This window comes from Idiotropiscis lumnitzeri, unplaced genomic scaffold (assembly GCF_059441095.1).
Source record: "Idiotropiscis lumnitzeri isolate Australia: NSW breed Sydney's pygmy pipehorse unplaced genomic scaffold, RoL_Ilum_1.0 HiC_scaffold_71, whole genome shotgun sequence".
Lineage (NCBI taxonomy): Eukaryota > Metazoa > Chordata > Actinopteri > Syngnathiformes > Syngnathidae > Idiotropiscis > Idiotropiscis lumnitzeri.
The window spans coordinates 343583-351334 of record NW_028283609.1 but is presented as its reverse complement, the minus strand read 5'-3'; positions in this window follow the sequence as shown (position 1 = coordinate 351334).

The following is a 7752-nucleotide window of genomic DNA, read 5'->3' as shown; positions in this document are numbered from 1 at the left end:
GACGCAAGGTGTATAACAGAATATAAACATATAGATGTCTTCAGGTACCGACTCTTTATGTACATGTGAAGTTTTGGATTTTTAGCAGCATGTGCAGGAGAGTTATTAAGCATTTTGTCCATTGCGGCGAAGGAAATCTTAAGTGAAAACTTTGAAGCCCCGCCCCCGTCATATAGTATTTCGGAAACAAAAGATTTTAGCCCCAATTTTAGCCCCAGTGTTTGTCCCAGGTCTTAAGATGCTACAGACAGAATTTTAAGGCAATCAGATGAAGCCTTTAGGATCAGGGTGCAAAAGAATGACCCCTGTAAACATGCAAAAAAGGGCAAAAGTCGGACTTTCAAAAATTCATAACTCACTTCCTGTTCATATTAGACGTTAAAATATCAAATTTTTCGCCATGCCCGATGAGACTGCCAAGTTTGGTGAATTTTTGTGCATGTTTCGGGGGTCAAAAATGCAATCGAACAATCGGAAAAATAATAATAATAATAATTTCTACAAAAACAATAGGGACTTCGCAGCGGTCGCTGCTCAGGCCCTAATAATAATAATAATAATAATAAAAGTAATAATATTTTCTACAAAAACAATAGGGACCTCGCAGCCGTCGCAGCTCGGGCCCTAATAACAATTTCTAGAAAAACAATAGGGACCTCGCAGCGGTCACTGCTCGGGCCCTAATAATAATAATAATAATAATTTCCACAAAAACAATGGGGACCTCGTAGCGGTCGCTGCTCGGGCCCTAATAATAATTTCTACAAAAAAAATAGGGACCTCGCCGCGGTCGCTGCTCGGGCCCCAATAATAATTTCTACACAAAGTCCATTGTGGTGACCCGCCCCCTTTTAAGTAAATTCAAAATGGCCGACTTCCTGTAAAACCTAGCTCATTGCTCCAAGAGACTTTTTTGTAGGTCTTGGTCTTGTACATACAGTGAACCCTCGCTACTTGGCGGTTCACCTTTCGCGGGTTCAGTGCTTCGCGGGTCTAAAAAATATTCGGGGGCATTGTAGTTTCGCCGAGCGGCACGACGGGGCGCTGGAGCGGTTAGACGGCCGGCGTGCGCCAAAGAAGAGCGTGGGCGAAGAGGAGAGTGGACGAAGAAGAGCACGTTCCCCCGGACACGATCGGTGGCGACGTTTCGCGCGGTTCGGACAGTACCAGAGCTCCGGCCGGCGTGCGTGGCAGTTAAGCCGTAGAGGAGCACCTTCCCCGGGCACGGGCGGTGCCAAGCGGCCCCTAAGTTTAACCGAATGGAAGCTCCGGAGGAGGAGGGCATGCTCGCGTCACAGTAAGCCGAAGAGGAGCACCTTCCCCGGGCACGGGCGGTTCCAAGCGGCCCCTAAGTTTAACCGAATGGAAGCTCCGGAGGAGGAGGGCATGCTCGCGTCACAGTAAGCCGAAGAGGAGCACCTTCCCCGGCCACGGGCGGTTCCAAGCGGCCCCTAAGTTTAACCGAATGGAAGCTCCGGAGGAGGAGGGCATGCTCGCGTCACAGTAAGCCGAAGAGGAGCACCTTCCCCGGGCACGGGCGGTGCCAAGCGGCCCCTAAGTTTAACCGAATGGAAGCTCCGGGGGAGGAGGGTGGGCGTGTGTCACAGTTAAGCCGAATTGGAGCACCTCTTCCGCCCGGGCACGAGCGGAGCGCGAAGCTGTCAGTTATGAATGAATAAATGAATAAATAAATAAATAAATAAAGAATGGCACCTTTCATTTCACAGGGCACACCAGACGGCGTACCAGCAGGTAAAAGTCTGAGTAATTAAATAAATACAAAAAGAATGGCTGGGGAATAAAAAAATAATACGTTTTAATAATAATTTGGTTTTTTTGTTATAACATGAATTTCACTCTCTCTCTCTCTCCCCGTATATATATATATATATATATATATATATATATATATTTATATATTTATTATATATATTGTATTTTTTTTTAAGCATTTTTGAAGGTGCGCCGCTACTTCGCGGATTTTCAGTTTTCGCGGGTGGTCTCGGTCCCCATTAACCGCGATAACCGAGGGTTCACTGTACTCCATAAAATTTACAAAAAGCGAGGTGAAACACTCAACCAGGGCTGCTTTTTTGAACATTTCTCGAGGGCCATGGCGAGCCATTTCAAAAAAGCTGCACAACTAACGTATAAAATATTGATAAATTTGCTCGGCCTGATGTGTGTGTAAAGTTTCACGAGTTGTCGTTCATATTTAGAACCTCATAATCAGCTTTGTTTTATTGCCGAACAGTGCAATGCCACTCCCACAACTTTTCATGAAAAAGGACGAATTTCGTATTGTGACATCCTCATGGCCGAAACAGTCATCCGAGCATATATGAGGGCGACCTTGTTGAGTTGCACGGAGAAAAACATCCAAGAAAATAACTTGTATTAGCTTTTACCAGTTGGGGGCGCTACTACTACGATGAAAAATAAGTTGGTAGATGTCTTCAGGGCTTAAGTATCCTCAAATGTGTGCAACTTCGAGAAGATAGGATCATCTGAGTCATGTTGCTGGAGCTTTTGTTGCCACAGAGTACAATCGGACTTTTCAGCACCGTAATAGCCACGCCTTTTGCCAAAACGTCACAAAATTCGGCAGAGAGTAAGATCATTGTCTTGAGTCTTTTCTGACTAATTTTCAGTCGGATTCGTCAGAAGGGCACCGTGCAGTACGTGAAAATTAAAATAAAAACAAATTTTTGATTCCACTTGGCGGCGCTGTGTGTAAAACAAAATAATAACATTAAGATGTCTTCAGGTCGGGACGTTTTATTTACAGGTGAAGGTTTGGATTTTTAGGAGCATGTGCAGGGGAGTTATTAAGCATTCATTTATTTGTATTAGGTTCATTTTGTCTTCTTATTATTGATATTTGACTGATTCATTAAAAGCAGACATTTATGTTTTAGGTTAATTTTTTACCTGACATGTTTCGGCGAGTCTTTCGCCTTCTTCAGAGTGTCGCATGATGGTGTCTTGAGACCAGTCTTTATCAGCTGATGTTCCATGAGGGTGTGACTTACCTGTCAAAAAAATTAAAAAATCAGAGCAGTAAAAGAACAAGCACAACATGAACATTACAAATCAGCAATCACTGACCACTGCAAAAGGGAAAACCACATCATGGACCGGGAGAAGGGCAGGGTCATCCGCACAGAAGAGAACAAACTACAGCGCTGGATCAGAGAGGCCATTGAGATCTGCAAGCGAGGCATAAAAACCATGAACAGAGACAAGGGAGCCTTCATCCTCTCTACCACCTGGAGCAGCGTCTTGGCGGAGTGAATGGACAGCGGGGGGCGTGACTTGCCTTCATTCTTGTGACAGGTAAGGCACGCCTTCATGGAACATCAGCTGATAAAGACAGGTCACAAGACACCATCACAGGGTTCGAAGTTAACTTTAAAAACTGCTTGCCCATAGGGCAAGTGCCACTAAAATTTGCCTTGCCCGAGTGGCCAAATTACTTGCCCAACTTGGGCAAGTGACAATTTTTTTTCTCTTGCCCTGAGTGACTTTTTGTATGACAAAGTGTCTAATTACAAATTGCATGAATTTTTTGTTCGGACAGTTCCCGCCTAGAAAGAATTAAAAATACGTTACAATCATAAGGGTTGCTTATAGAAAAATGTATCATGTATTAACACATTAATTAGGTGTCTGCTGACCCAGGATTATGTTATTGTTATGTTATGTTATATATGAAAGAGAATGTGGAATGACACTGAACGATGGAAGGTGGAAGGATGTGGAAAGATTGTGAATGACATTGAATGATTTGGAATGACACTGAAAGATTTTGAATAATACTGAATGACACTGAATGAAGTAAAACTTTCTGGGAACGGGCCAATTCAAGATAGCTGCCGCACTGTGGGGGAGGCTTTGGTACCAAATTTGGAAAGAGACCCAAACGGTTGGGTCCATTTTATATCAGTGTGGGGGTGAAACGTTGGTCTCGGCGGAGCTGTCTGAATATTGGAGAAGTTAGAAGACAAAGTAAAACAGAACAATTAAAATCACTCTTCAAATACATATTGTTTGGTGGGCAGAGCATGATTTACAGCTCACCATTTTATTGCATGCACCAAGCATGTTATACATTTTTCTGTCCATGGGATGGCGTAGTCAAGAAAAATGAAGCATCTCGAAGCCCATTCGTGTGTGAAGTATTTCCCTGCAGGGCTTGGCTGCTTTATGGGGCTTCATTTTGCCATCACTAGTTTTAGATAGTTTTAATTTTTGAAAGAGCATTTTCATTTTACAGTGAACCCTCGCTACTTCGCGGTTCACCTTTCGCGGGTTCAGTGCTTCGCGGGTCTAAAAAATATTCGGGGGCATTGTAGTTTCGCCGAGCGGCACGACGGGGCGCTGGAGCTGTTAGACGGCCGGCATGCGCCGAAGAAGAGCGTGGGCGAAGAGGAGAGTGGACGAAGAAGAGCACGTTCCCCCGGGCACGATTTGGGGCGACGTTTCGCGCGGTTCGGACCGTACCAGAGCTCCGGCCAGCGTGCGTGGCAGTTAAGCCGAAGAGGAACAACTTCCGCCCGGGCACTAGCGGGGCGACATTTCGCTCTGTTCGGGAGCGTACGAGAGCTCCGGAGGAGGCCGGCCGGCGTGCGTGGCAGTTAAGCCGAAGAGGAGCACCTTCCCCGGGCACGGGCGGTGTCAAGCGGCCCCTAAGTTTAACCGAATGGAAGCTCCGGAGGAGGAGGGCATGCTCGCGTCACAGTTAAGCCGAAGAGAAGCACCTTCCCCGGGCACGGGCGGTGCCAAGCGGCCCTTAAGTTTAACCGAATGGAAGCTCCGGGGGAGGAGGGCGGGCGTGTGTCACAGTTAAGCCGAATAGGAGCACCTTCCCCGGGCACGGGCGGGGCGAAATGAAACCGAGTTCAATCGAACGGAGACACGCTTCGGGGGAGCAGGTCCGGCGTGCATGACAATTAAGCCGAAGAGGAGCACCTCTTCCGCCCGAGCACGAGCGGAGCGCGAGGCTGTCAGTTATGAATGAATAAATGAATAAAAAAAATAAATGAAGAATGCCACCTTTCATTTCACAGGGCACACCGGACGGCGTACCAGCAGGTAAAGGTCGAAGCAATTAAAAAAATACAAAAAGAAGTAATTGAATAAATACAAAAATAATGGCTGGGGAATAAAAAAATAATAAGTTTTAATAATATTTTTTTTTTTTTTGTTATAGCATGAATTTCACTCTCTCTCTCTCTACCCGTGTATATATATATATATATATATATATATATATATATTATTAATTTTTTTTTTTAAACATTTTTGAAGGTGCACCACTACTTCGCACTTTTTTTTTTAAGCATTTTTGAAGGTGCGCCGCTACTTCGCGGATTTTCAGTTTTCGCGGGTGGTCTCGGTCCCCATTAACCGCGATAACCGAGGGTTCACTGTATTTTTTTCATTATCGAATTTTATTTTTTTCTATTCAAGTTTTGAATTCATTTTCGTTTACTAAAATAACCTTGGGCTGCAACTACTATCACAGCAACGGCTCATTATATTTTGGCTGCTAAATATGCCAATTTGTCAGAGAGAAGACCGTGACAAAGAATGGCCCAATCGCAATAAACACTCTACACCATACGTTCCTCGTTGACGTGTACATGGGGTGTTGCAGAGCACAGGTTCCAAGCGTACCGATATTGCAAAATTAGGACAATGCGTGTGACGACACCAACTTCCGCCTCCTATGTCATCGAGCTTGGCGGCACGTTATCATTATGTATTTATTTGTAACAATTTTGACGTTGAGAGTGATATTAAAACTTAAGTAATGTGGTAGTTAGGAAAAAACCCTGGCTTGGGACCCACCGGAACAAGCTATAGCTTCATTTGTACTATTTGAGGCGCTCTCACAATCTGCGGCGCATGCACACAAGGTCGCTAAGTACGCTAGCTGCACTCGGACAAAACACGTAGGTGACTTTAAAAGAGTGACCGAAATTGCACACATGCAACTGTTTATCATAATGTCATAATTCGATATGTACATTTGAAGAGAATTTTTTTCAGCATGGGCACAAGAATTCCACCGAACATCGCCAGTTCAATGGGATTTTGGTTAAGTCCGCAAATAATTGTGGACAATATACTTTGGCTGCGCGCTCGAATAATTTTACTCGTATATACTTCAATGAGGGTGTAGTGTGGGCATCGGGATCTTTAACACGCCCTAACACGAAGCTGACTCTCCAACCGCCACAGCCTTTTAATGACGAAATTATAAAATAAACAAAAACACTGTTCAACAACATAAAATAAAATAAAAAATCACATCATACTTACATTTATAAACTTTAATCCTCAAGAACATTATTCTCAGGTTGACCGAAAGACGAGGACACGGGAGCGCCTCGGGCATGTTCTTCTTCCTTGTGTAGGCGAATGACGTTTTAAGGTGCTTGTCCGCCACCTGCTGTGCTGAACTATGTATTAAATAAGAAAAGCAAATTGTTGAATGTTTTTTCCCCAATGAAGACTGAATTGTAAAATACCCGGAAATGGCTTTTCTGTTTTATTGTGCATTTAAAAAAAATTCAGATTGTCCTTTTTTGTTGAGATAATTGTTGAATATTGAAATTGCACATGTAACTGGTAATTTAGTTTTAGATATTATTTGAACCAGTGGAGGGCCATGCATTTCACACCTGGGCCTTCAATGAAGTCCTACTTCGTCCTACTTGAATAAATCCCCCTCATAATACCATAATTTATGACACCACGGGTGGACAAACAATATACAGAAAAGCACTTAGACAGCACTGACCGAGTGTTGGACGATATAGCTTCTCTTGAAAGGTCCGTGTTGAAAATGGCCTCGCAAGTGAATCTTCAATTTCTAAAGATAAAGATGTCTTTTAATTGTCCCATAACGGGGACATTTGCAGTGTTACAGCAGCAAAGATATACATCACACAGTGGCACCGACGTAATGTAGCCGTTAATGTATAACATTGGCAGCAGGCATTCATAAAAAGCATGCAAATATACACAGTATATACGTATATACACAGATCCCCATGTATATACACACTTACAGCCCACAACATATACAAGTGTAAGGAAACACTCCTAATGCCTGTCTATGGTTCAGAGGGGAAATAAATAAAAACGCTGCAATGATAAAAAAAAATACTGAATGATTGAAAATACTGCAATGATAAAAATACTGCAAGAATAAAAGTACTGTACCCAGCCAACATGTCCAACTGGGCCCCAAATGGGGTAAATGCGGGATTCCTGGGTACCAAGTGGGAATGGGCTAGAAGTGGGCAATGGTACAGGGTTCCATGTGGGCGCCATCTGGGATTGGTGGGCATGGGCTTAAACTGGGCAAATGTTGTGGGTGCAATACGGGTTGTGTATGGGCTAAGTGGGCATGGGTTAGAACTGGTAAAGATAAAGATAAAGATGTCCTTTATTAGTCCCACAATGGGGAAATTTGAGGTGTTACAGCAGCAAAGATATAGCTCACACAGAGTCGGCGGCGTAATGTAGCCGTTAATGTATAACATTAGCAGCAGACATTCATAAAAAGCATGCAAATATACACAGTATAAACGTATCTAAGTGTAAGGAAACACTCCTAATGTCTGTCCATTATACAGAGGGGAAAATGCTGTAATGATAAAAACTACTGAATCTACTACTGAAACCATTTATAGGTCCTATTTGGGTTATGTGTGGGCTAAGTGGGCATGGGTTAGAACT